The following is a 12,312-nucleotide window of genomic DNA, read 5'->3' as shown; positions in this document are numbered from 1 at the left end:
TGAAGGATGACATCAAGAAAAGACTCATGATAAAGGTTTGGGGGGTTGTATTCTGCTGTATGGCCAGCAGGGCGATTCACACGGAGTTAGTAAACGCCTTGTCGACTGAAGGCTTCTTAATGGCTTACCAGAGATTTACAGCAATTAGAGGACATCCAAGAAAGATCTGGTCAGACCCAGGTACTAATTTCATAGGAGCAAAGTCTGTCTTGAAGGAACTTTACGGATTCTTGGAAAGTCAGAATAAGTTTGTCTTGGAGGAGACTGCGACAAAGAATGGAACAGAGTGGATGTGGAAAGTAAATCCGGCTGATTCCCCACATAGAAATGGAGCTGCTGAGGCTGCCGTGCGCATTGTGAAGAGAGCACTCCAGAGTCTTGGAAGGGAGTCTGGGCTAAGTTACAGTGAGTTCCAGACAGCTCTTCATGTGGCAGCTAACCTTGCAAATGAGCGCCCGATTGATGCCAGAGTAGAGAGTCGGGAAGGTTGCATTCATTATGTCACACCCAACAGTCTTTTTCTTGGTCGAGCATCTCAAAGTGGGGACTTCAAGATGTTTGACTTTTCCGTTTACCCCTATAAGAGACTTCAAGCAATCCAGGCAGAAGTGAGCAAGTTTTGGAGGTCCTGGAGCCAACTTGCTGGCCCTAATTTGTTTGTAAGGAGCAAGTGGCACACTGCACACAGAAATGTCACTGTTGGAGATGTCGTCTGGTTAAGTGATCAGAATGCACTGAGAGGGCACTTCAAAATGGGCATGGTTGTCAGCACTAATCCAGACAAAAAGGGTATTGTGAGGGACGTCAATGTCCGGGTATGCCCAAGTTACAGTGGTTCTGTGGCTAGGTCCTTGAGGGCGGAGGACTTAAGCTCTGGTTCAAGGGGAGCGACTCCGGTGGCTCAAGCTACCATCCTTCATAGAGACGTCAGACGTCTAGTTGTTCTGTTACCTGTGGAGGAGCAAAATGGGACCAAGTCGTCAGTGTCATGCTTAAATGGGATGAGTTAAACTGCGGTTTGCTTGTGTACTTGGCGATCTCCTGTGTTCCAAGGGAAGATCGAGTGGGAGGTGTCAAGTCAAACCGAGTAGGAGGTGGAGAGCCCTGAGGGAAAAAGTAAACGTGACAGACTGGAGGGCGGAACTAATCTTGTGTCTGGGTTTCTGTCGGGAAGAAAAAGAAAGGCGAACTGGGAAGCAATAGGAAGGTGCCACTTTCGGGAAAAGCCCAGCATAATTCCTTCAATAAGTTGTCGCCAACATGAATATTGTGTGGAACTGAAGTATCTACAAAGCCAGGGAGGCAGCCGGTAAGGGAATGGTTGCTGACTATGGTAAAAGACTTTGAAGCGAGTTGCTAAAGAATCGCGGCTGCCGCTAGCTTACGTAGCATTAGCACTGTGCTGTGAGTTGGTTGCCTGTTTACGAGCGGCACCATTGTTTATTGTTGGTCTGCATATGGAAGACTGTTAATGCTTGCATATGGTTAAGAGAAGCTGGTTATAAATACTATTGTTACTGCTCAAGTTCTAATGCAGATTGATTATTTAATTTAGCACTTTAATAGAAAGCAGTATTTCTCAAGGTGTATGTACAATTGTTAGTGAATTACGTAATTTGAGCATTTAAAAATACTCAAGCAAAAATTGTACTACAAAGCTTATGCACTGCATTGATGTGTTTAAAAAAAAAAAAGAAAAAAAATGTGTTTGGGATTGTTTACAATATTTGCAGATGTGTGATAACAAACATAATTTGTATTTGGGTTTTTTGGTTTGTATTTAAAGGTTTTTCACCTATGGCTGACTGTGGCCGAAAAGAAGATTAAAGAAAAGGAAAACAAAAGATCTGCCTGGTCATTGAGTGAAACCCAGTTAAACACCTGTGGTAGATGCATCAATCCCTTTCAAGCGGGGAAGCTGCACAAACTTAGAGAGCTTGACAGTGCACCTAAACGCGTAGTGAGGGTGTGCTGGGAACGTCTAGCAGAGGCCCCAGTCCGCGAGATCTTCAACGCACACCTCCGGCAGAGCTTCAACAGCATTCCGAGGGAGACTGGGGACATTGAGTCCGAATGGACCATATTCTGCCGAAGCTGCTGCATTGAGCTGCGGCCGCAAGGTGGTTGGTGCCTGCTGTGGTGGTAATCCCCGAACCAATTGGTGGACACCAGAGGTGAAGGGAGCCACCAGGCTGAAGAAGGAGTCCTATCGGGCTTGGTTAGCCTGTGGGACTCCGGAGGCAGCCGACAGGTATCGACAGGCCAAGCGGAATGCGGCACGGGCAGTGGCTGAAGCAAAAACTCGGGTGTGGGAGGAGTTTGGAGAGGCCATGGAAAAAGACTTTCGGACTGCCTTGAAGAGATTCTGGCAAACCGTCAGGCGTCTCAGGAGGGGAAAGCGGTGCTCTACCTGCACTGTGTATAGTGCTGGCGGAGTGCTGCTGACGTCGACTGAGAAAATTGTCAGGCGGTGGAAGGAATACTTCGAGGACCTCCTTAATCCCACTGACACGTCTTCCGAGGAGGAAGCAGAGTCTGGGGATGAGGGGAATGACCCGCCAATTTCCGGGGGCGAGGTCACTGAGGCAGTTAAACAACTGATGAGGTCCGCCCCGAGTTCCTGAAGGCTCTGGACATTGTAGGGCTGTCCTGGTTGACACGCCTCTGCAATGTTGCGTGGAGATCAGGGGCAGTACCTGTGGACTGGCAGACCGGGGTGGTGGTCCCCATCTTTAAGAAGGGGGACCGGAGGGTGTGTTCCAACTACAGGGGGATCACACTCCTCAGCCTCCCTGGGAAAGTCTATGCCAGGGTGCTGGAAAGGAGAGTTCGTCCGCTAGTCAAACCTCGGATACAGGAGGAACAATGCGGTTTTCGTCCTGGTCGCGGAACACTGGACCAGCTCTTTATCCTCTCGAGGATACTTGAGGGTGCATGGGAGTTTGCCCAACCAGTCTACATGTGTTTTTTGTCCCTCGGGGTGTCCTGTGGGAGGTGTTGCGGGAGTATGGGGTGTCTGGCCCATTGCTACGGGCCATTCGATCCCTATACAACCGTTGCAAGAGCTTGGTTCGCATTGCCAGCAATAAGTCGGACTCGTTCCCGGTGGGTGATGGGCTCCGCCAGGGCTGCCCTTTGCCTTCGGTTCTGTTCATAATTTTTATGGACAGGATTTCTAGGCGCAGCCAAGTGGCGGAGGGCTTTCGCTTTGGTGGCCTCAGAATCTCATCTCTGATTTTTGCGGATGATGTGGTTCTGTTGGCTTCATCGGGTGAGGGCCTCCAGCTCGCACTGGACCGGTTCGCAGCCGAGTGTGAAGCAGCGGGAATGAGGATCAGCACCTCCAAATCTGAGGCCATGGTTCTCAGCCGGAAAAGGGTGGAGTGCCCACTCCGGGTCGGGGATGAGTTCCTGCCCCAAGTGGAGGAGTTCAAGTATCTCGGGGTCTTGTTCGCGAGTGATGGGAGAAGGGAGCCGGAGATCGACAGACGGATTGGGGCTGCAGCTGCAGTAATGCAGACGCTGCACCGGTCCGTCGTGGTGAAGAGGGAGCTGAGTGTAAAAGCGAAGCTCTCAATTTACCAGTCGATCTACGTCCCTACCCTCACCTATGGCCACGAGCTGTGGGTAGTGACCGAAAGAACGAGATCGCGGATACAAGCGGCAGAAATGAGCTTCCTCCGAAGGGTGGCTGGCCTCTCCCTTAGAAATAGGGTGAGAAGTTTGGCCATCCGGGAGGGGCTCAGAGTAGAGCTGTTGCTGCTCCACATCGAAAGGAGCCAGCTGAGGTGATTCGGGCATCTGACAAGGATGCCCCCTGGGCGCCTCCTGGGTGAGGTTTTCCAGGCATGTCCCACCGGGAGGAGGCCCCGGGGCAGACCCAGGACATGCTGGAGAGATTATATCTCTCGGCTGGCCTGGGAACACCGTGGTGTTCCCCCGGATAAGCTGGAGGAGGTGGCTGGGGAGAGGGAGGTCTGGGCCTCTTTGCTTAGGCTGCTGCCCCCGCGACCCGGCCTCGGATAAAGCGGATGAAGATGGATGGATGGATGGAATATAGACTGGAAGAAATTATGACGCATCAAATATTACACAGGCTGCAGTGAATTGTTGTTGATACAGACTATTGAGCTTTGAGTTTCCCAGTCAAACTTAGCTTTGAAGCACATGCTAACACTTTTACTCTTGTACATTTCATAACAAGACACCATAGCCAATATATTAACAAAATATATATTAATAAAAGACTCAAAGCTGCAGCACATACAGCAACACATACTGTTAGTAAATGTGTCCTGGACTTAATGCAGCTGCAGAAAGTGCTGCTGCTGTAAGTAAGCGTAACAGCTTCCAGATCACTTATTTTTCTGGAAAGATGGTAAGAAGGACATTACTGCTCATTTCTACAATCTCCCAGATCTTGGCATACAAGCCTTTGTCCCATGAAAACCACTTCACAGTACTAAGAGTCCACTAAAACCTACAAATGAAGAGTGATCCTGGAAGAAATAGGACGCACACTAGTGAACCTCAACAATTGCAAGACAGCCTTGCCCCCGATGCTTATATGAAAAAAATAAATAAATAGGAAGATTTATGAAACCATTAGGACTTTATCACCTTTTTATCTGAAACGTTACTGGTACTATATATAACCTAACTGGCATTTAAAGAGTAAAAAAAAAAGAATGTAGATAAAATGGTTTTGATGAAAAGGACTGGTGCTAATTTAAAGGGTCAAGTCGGTGAAAGTAGATAAATGTTTTAATAAATATATATTTTACAGCATTTTGTGAACATACACAAAAGTGGCCATTTTTGCTGAGAGAGAGTTTTATAGTTTTTGCTCTCCTTGAACAAAAATAATAGTGCATGATAATCAATGTGGATGTTAATCAATTAGATGTCCCAGACTCTACTATTAATAATACAGCAGTCCCTCGTTTATCGCATTTTCTCTTTTGTTTAAACACTTAAAGTTCAACCCATCATAAAAACATAAGTCCAGTATTATAAAATGAAACCGTGCAAAACGTTTCGTGGGCAGATTTATATAAATTCGACAAGCTAAACGCATTCTGTAGTGTACAGCAGTGGTCCCCAACCTTTTTTGCACCACGGACCAGTTTAATGTGAGACAATATTTTCACGCACGGGCTTTTAAGGTGTTGCAGATAAATACAACAAAATAAAATGATACAAACAAAGACAAAAACGGTGGTATTTTGTAAATATCATAATAAATGTGAATTCGGCTGTGTACTTGTGTAACTTTATGACATTGAGAGTAACATCCTCCTCTCTGCTTCTTGATTCTCTCTGGTCGCTATGGTAACGCGTAAATAGTTCTTTCAAAATAAGACACACGACCACAACACGGGAAAAGACCCAGGGAAACAGACTCAACGGACCGGTACTGGTCCGTGGCTCTGTTGGCGACCGCTGGTGTACAGGAGACACTGTACTAGGTTGATTGACAATGTTCCACAGCAATCAGAACGCACAACACAATGTACTGTAATAAAAAAAAAATCTATAAAAAAAAAAATCAGCGAAACAGTCCGCAAAAGTAGAACCGCGTTATTGTGAGGGATGACTTTACAATAATTTCCAGTAGCACTGCTGATATATGAAATGGTGAGTTTTGAGTAGGGATGGGTATCGTTTAGGTTTTATCCGATACCGGTGCCAAATCGGTACTTTTGAAACGGTGCCGGTGCTCAAACGGTGCTCAAACCGGTGCTTAAAGAATGGAGAACACAAAATTGGTCCAAAAACCTCTCATGTTCAGCTGTTTTTTGTAAAAATATAACAATGTTAGCCTTTTCTGCAGCTATGGGGCATATATGGTATCACTCTTGGCTGGAAGCAGTGCTTAAACAATGGAAAAAACACAAACTTTGTCCTAAACCTCTCATGTTTAACTGTTTTCCACTTTTTCTTTGGTCATTTTAGCCTTTTTAGCCAGGGTGAAGGGAGTATCTGCCATCAAACAAGAGGACAGCTGCATGTAGCTATGATGATGTTTGCTAGTTCACCTTACATGCATTAATGTAATAACGTGGTTAGCCTACTCAACGTAAATTAGCTACTCACGCAGAGAAGAACGGCTGCTGCCACCATCATCCGTCATCATTTCTGCTACACTGGCAGGGCTAGGGGCCAGGACTCTCCTCTTCGTGTTTTTGGGGGATGTTGCATAACAGGCAACCCACCCGCAGTAGATGTGCTCGGTGTGAGGTCTCGCAGCAAGCTATCAAATACGGCGCATTTCTGGGCTTTTTAAAAAAACGCTATGCGTCGCCAGGTGTTTCATCGGATTTGAGGTGTTACCTCCTTTGACAGTATCACAGTATCAGCTTAAAGCACTTGTTGCTGCTGAGTTTGCATATTTTGCTGTGAAGTACAGCCAGACTTTTAACCGCTTCGCCTTGGGCATTTTTAATCTGTAGCTCTGCTCTAACAGAACGTACGTACCTGGCCCCGCGCCTACTATCCTCGGAAACATAAAATGATTGGCTAGAATCTAAAGTGTATCACAGCTCAGGAAAAAAAAGCACCGAAAAAAAGCACCGAAATGTGCGCTGCTTTTCGGTCTGGTTACTACCGTTTATGTCAGAACCGGTGCCATCATGGCACCGGACACCGGTACCCATCCCTAGTTTTGAGGTTGTCTTCAAACAAGTGCATTGTACTAGAAAAAGGTGTTTGAAGGATTAAACATGTAAAAAGTAATGACTAGTTTATATTTATGAAAAAACCTTTATGCAGAAAAAGTAGCAAAGAAATAAAAACATAACACATGGACACTTTTGCCACGAACAAGCTGAAGGGATGGTGATTTTTTTTAATAAACCCAGAGTGTTAAAAAACACTTAGAACCAAATTTATTTATCAGCATGAATAGTAAAAAAAACCCACAATTTTGTTTTCACTGTCAAAGTCGATTTAACTGAAGTTACGTGTTTCCGGTTAGTGTGGAGGTCACGTGTTTCCGGTTACTGTGGAGGTTGCAATATGGCGCTCCCCAGTGGCTGCAGCCAGGTGCTCTTGTGGTCAAAGTCGATTTAACTGAAGTTACATGTTTCCGGTTAGTGTGGAGGTCACGTGTTTCCGGTTAGTGTGGAGGTCACGTGTGTCCGGTTAGTGTGGAGGTCACGTGTTTCTGGTTACTGTGGAGGTTGCAATATGGCGCTCCCCAGTGGCTGCAGCCAGGTGCTCTTGGGGGGGGGGGGGGGGGGGGGGGGGGGGCTCTAAAGGATAGGATTACTGAATTGGAGACTCTGATACACCCGTAGCTAGCCAGGCCCCTGTAGCCGGTACAGCCGAAGGTAGCGTAGGCCCTATAGCTGTTCCCCCCGGGAGGCCCCGAGCAGCAGGGGAAAGAGGACAACTGGGTGGCAGTGAGGAGGAAGCATAGTCTTAAACAGAAGCCCCAGGTACACCACCAACCTGTTCATGTGTGTAACCGTTTTTCCCTACTCGGCGACACACCCACCGGGGATCAAACTCTATTAATTGGCGATTCTGTTCTCAGACATGTGAAGCTAGAGACACCAGCAACCATAGTCAACTGTCTTCCAGGGGCCAGAACAGGTGACATTGAGGGAAATTTAAAACTGCTGGCTAAGGGTAAATGTAAATTCAGTAAAATTACAATTCACGTCGGCAGTAATGCCACCTGATTACGTCAATTGGAGGTCATTAAAATCAATATTGAATCGGTGTGTAACTTTGCCAAAACAATGTGGGACTGTGTAGTTTTCTCTGGTCCCCTCCCCAATCAGACCAGGTGTGACATGTTTAGCCGCATGTTCTTCTTAAATTGCTGTCTGTCTGAGTGGTGTCCACAAAACAATGTGGGCTTCATAGATAATTGGCAAACCTTCTGGAGGAAACCTGGTCTTGTTAGGAGAAACGGCATCCATCCCACTTTGGATGGAGCAGCTCTCATTTCTAGAAATCTGGCCAAATTTATTAAACCCCCCAAAATGTGACTATCCAGAGTTGGGACCAGGAAACAGAGCTGCAGTCTTGCACTCCTCTCTGCAGCTTCTCTCCTCCTGTTATCCCCCCAAAACCCCTTAGAGACTGTGTTAAGTCCCAAACAGACAAAAAAAACCAAACAAACTAAAAACCAGCAAAAAATGACCTAAACATAAAAAATAACAAAGAAAGAACAATACAGCATCCACTTCTGAACAAAAGAGTAAAACAGTGAAATGTGGATTATTAAACATTAGGTCTCTCTCTTCCAAGTGTCAGCCGGTGATCAGCTGATCATGGGGCCGGGTTTAAAAGAGAGACGCCACCCACCTGTTCGCCGCTCAGACATCGTTCTCTTCATGTCAGGAGCTCCGAAACTTTGCCGACGTCAGTCTCCGCCTGATTCAGCAACCGTGAGTGTTTGTCCCTTTGATACTTTTTCTCATCCCGGCTCCGCTCGCTCTCCATCTGTAACGACAGTTCCGAAGCTACGCTTTGTGCACTGATTGTTACTAGAATAACTGCGTGTCTGTTCCAACCCACCGCTAGCCTTCGCCGCGTTTGGGTCTAGCCAGCACGCCACACGGGCATGCCGAACTACTGTGTGTAATTCGCCTGATCGTGACAGGATGTCTGAGCCGCATATTGACACAGAGGAATTCGAACGGCTGAAAGCCGAAGTACTATATCTTCGCGGTGTGGTAGATTGGATGAGCACAAAAATGAAGTCCCTCACCGAAACTGTCCTCCAACTTTCCACTTCCGTCACCTTGCTGCAACGTCAGCCAGCGCCGGTGAGCGCGGAGCCCCAGATCGGACTACCAGATAAGTGGAACGGAGTTGATGGGCGGCCTGATGGTTTGCTCACCACTTTAGACATGCTGTTTGAATGTCAGCCCACTAAATACGCCACCGCCCGTGCAAAAGTTGCACTGTTAACCTCTCTCTTGTCTGGCCAGGCTCAGGAATGGGCCGCGGCTCTCTACAACAATAAATCTGCAGCTTGCAATGACTATGCCCTGTTTGTGGAGGCATTAAAAAGACATTTGTTCCCCCGAGCAGTGAAGTGGAAGTGGAGTCACAGCTGCTTCATTTACGCCAGGGCAGTCGACCCGTCTGTCACTTTGCCTCCCAATTCCGTATCCTGGCCGCTAAGCTAAAGTGGGGAGATGATTCTCTGCGCTCTATTTTTCTGGAGGGACTGGCTGATTACATCCGAGATGAGATGACCGGCCGTGAGGCCCCAAAAACTCTGGATGAGGCCGTGGACCTCACCCTGAAGATCGACCAACGAGTGATGTCGCGGCCTCGCCACACCCCTCGGGCCTTCAAATCCTTCCAGCCTCAGAGGGCCACGTCTTCGCAGCCTCCTCCCCCCTCTGACGGAGCCACTGCTAGCCCAAGCAGTAGATCCAGCGAGGAGCCCATGCAGCTGGGTAGACTCTCCAAAGAGGAGAGAGAGAGACGCTGGCGTGAGGGTCTCTGCGCCTACTGTGGATCAGCTCGACACCGTCGTCCCCAGTGCCCGCTACGTCCGGGAAACGACGACGCCAGGTAGACTGTGGGGGAGTCCCACCTGGCCCTTCCCACTCCTCTGACCCCTCTCGTTTTCTGTTACCAGTAATATTTCACCTGAAACACCAACAGTTCTCATCTGAAACCCTCCTGGACACCGGAGCCGCTGAGAACTTCATCGACCAAACACTAGCCTCTCAACTTCGCATTCGGTTAACTTCCGTCGATCGATTTCTCCTGGTGACCTCAGTAGATGGGCGACCCCTCCTACCCTACCCGATCCAGTTCCAGACCCAGCCAGTTCGCATGTCTATTGGGGATCATCAGGAGGAGATCCAGTTTCTAGTAGTCTCAGCCATTTCCTCTCCTCTCATCCTTGGATACCCCTGGTTCCGTCAACATGACCCCCACATCTCCTGGTCTTCCTGCCAGATCCTGGATTGGGGTCCCCAGTGTCAATGAAATTTTCTCCCATGCAGCAACGGTACGGTGTCGGAGACCGAGAACTCCTGGCCATCAAGTGGGCCTTAGAAGAGTGGCGGCATTGGCTCCTGGGAGCGAAAGACCCTTTTCTGATCTGGACTGATCATCAGAACCTGATCCATATTCGTTCTGCCAAGCAGCTCAACCCAAGGCAGGCCCTTTGGGCCTTATTCTTTTAGCCTTACAATTTCCACCTCGCCTACCGCCCTGGTTCCAAGAACGCTAAGGCAGACGCTCTCTCCAGACAGTTCGCCCAGGACGGCCTCACGTCAGACCCTGGACCTATCCTACCTTCTCATTGCTTTGCTGCCCCCCTTCGGTGGCCCTTGGAGGACTCTATCCGGAATGCCCTGACCGCCGAACCACCTCCGCCTGACACCCCTGCTGGGAGGCTCTATGTACCATCCCGGTGCTGTCAGGAGGCCTTGCTCTGGGCTCATTCCTCCCCGCTCTCTGGTCACCCGGGGCCCGACAGGACCCTCCAACTCCTCCGTCGTGCCTTCTGGTGGCCCTCCATGACTCGGGACGTCCGTGAATTCGTTTATGCCTGTGACACCTGTGCTCGGGCCAAGTCCTCCACTCAGCCGCCCGCTGGCAACCTTCGCCCTCTCCCTGTGCTGGGACGTCCCTGGTCCCATGTCGGCCTTGACTTTGTTACCGGCCTCCCATCCGTGGACGGTCTTGACACCATCCTCACCTTTGTAGACCGGTTTTCTAAGGCGGTGCACCTGGTCGCTCTGGCCGGCCTCCCTTCTGCCAAACGGATGGCCGAGCTCCTCTTGGACCATGTCGTCCGGCTTCACGGGTTCCCCAAGGACATAGTCTCTGATCGGGGGCCCCAGTTCACCGCCAGGTTCTGGAAAGCCTTTTGCCACCTGATTGGAGCGTCTCCCAGCCTCTCGTCCGGCTATCACCCTCAGACCAATGGGCAGGTTGAACGGACCAATCAACAGTTGGGGCGCTTCTTGAGGTGCTTCGTCTCCACCCAACCGTCGCTTTGGCCTCGTTACCTGTTGTGGGCTGGGCTGTCTCATAACCTTCACGTCTCTTCTGCCACCGGTCTCTCGCCCTTTGAAGTCTGTAATGGTTTTCATCCTCCATTACTAGAGAAAAAAAAATACTCAAAATCATCTCACAGATGTAACATTATGGTAAATGGTAAATGGCCTGTATTTATATAGCGCCTTACTAGTCCCTAAGGACCCCAAAGCGCTTTACATATCCAGTCATCCACCCATTCACACACACATTCACACACTGGCGATGGCAAGCTACATTGTAGCCACAGCTGCCCTGGGGCGCACTGACAGAGGCGAGGCTGCCGGACACTGGCGCCACCGGGCCCTCTGACCACCACCAGTAGGCAAACACGGGGTTAGTATCTTGCCCAAGGATATTTGGCATGCAGTCAGGAGGCAGACTGGGATCGAACCACCAACCTTCTGATTAGTGGCTGACCTGCTCTGCCACCTGAGCTACAGCCACCCAACTAGACTCAATTGGCTTCTCTCAAAATGTAAAAGAAGCCACCCACCACTTTAATCACACTCTACACAGCAAATTCAAAAGTGTTAAATTTTTTGGTGTTAATAGTCTCCTTGCAAAAGTAGAGTTAATTTTACTCTAAGCAGAGTCACATTCTTTTAATGTAACTCTGAGGTGTAAAATGATAGTAGTTAAAATCGAGTGTTAAAAATGAGTGTTTCTCTGTCAAATCTGGAGGTGTTACAATGGAAACATTAACTCTTGACCTCTTAACTCTGAACTCCTAGAGGGGCTATGACACCAACAGAGTAAATTCACAGACTCCACCCCCAGCACGGCTCCAATCGAAGCTGAAGTGAAGCCGTTTCAGAACATTTTGCTCTACATATTTGAGTTGTTTGCCATGCTTGGTAAGTCATTTTTTCAAAGATTGTTTCAATTATTATTATGAGCTTTTACTTCTGTGGCTCTTTGGAGTTGAGACAAAGCTGTGTGAAAGGCATTAGCCATGTTGCTCGGTGATAGCATAATATTCTGTTTTAGCTAGCTGAAAGGTATTGTTTGCGGGCAAATACCACAGCCTTGGAAAAAGCTTGCATGTGAATTTTCAGTCAAACCTTTGGTCAAATACACCTAAAACAATGTGTAGAATGTGAAATGTTGGTATAATGGTGCTACTTGAAGCCTGAAAACGATCGCCCATAAATTAAAAAAAAAACGAGCAAACAGCAGTAGCAGACGTCCTGACTGGGTTCTACGTTAGTATAGATCCCTCCAGAGTTTTGTGCACACGGTTTAGGTAAAAATGAAAAAGGTTGAGGTTTTACATTTAGTTCAGTATTA

At 48.3% G+C, this 12,312-nt stretch overlaps 1 pseudogene; it reads left to right on the top strand.

The window, feature by feature from the left end:
- Nucleotides 1-5,654: 5,654 nt before the first annotated feature.
- Nucleotides 5,655-7,997, top strand: LOC146652893 (uncharacterized; annotated as a pseudogene).
- Nucleotides 7,998-12,312: the final 4,315 nt, after the last annotated feature.

This window comes from Rhamphochromis longiceps, linkage group LG15 (genome assembly GCF_057381845.1).
Source record: "Rhamphochromis longiceps isolate RC_006_pf linkage group LG15, R_longiceps_female_GT1.1, whole genome shotgun sequence".
NCBI lineage: Eukaryota > Metazoa > Chordata > Actinopteri > Cichliformes > Cichlidae > Rhamphochromis > Rhamphochromis longiceps.
The sequence above is the reverse complement of the archived record's forward strand: the minus strand, read 5'-3'. Positions and strand labels throughout refer to the sequence as shown.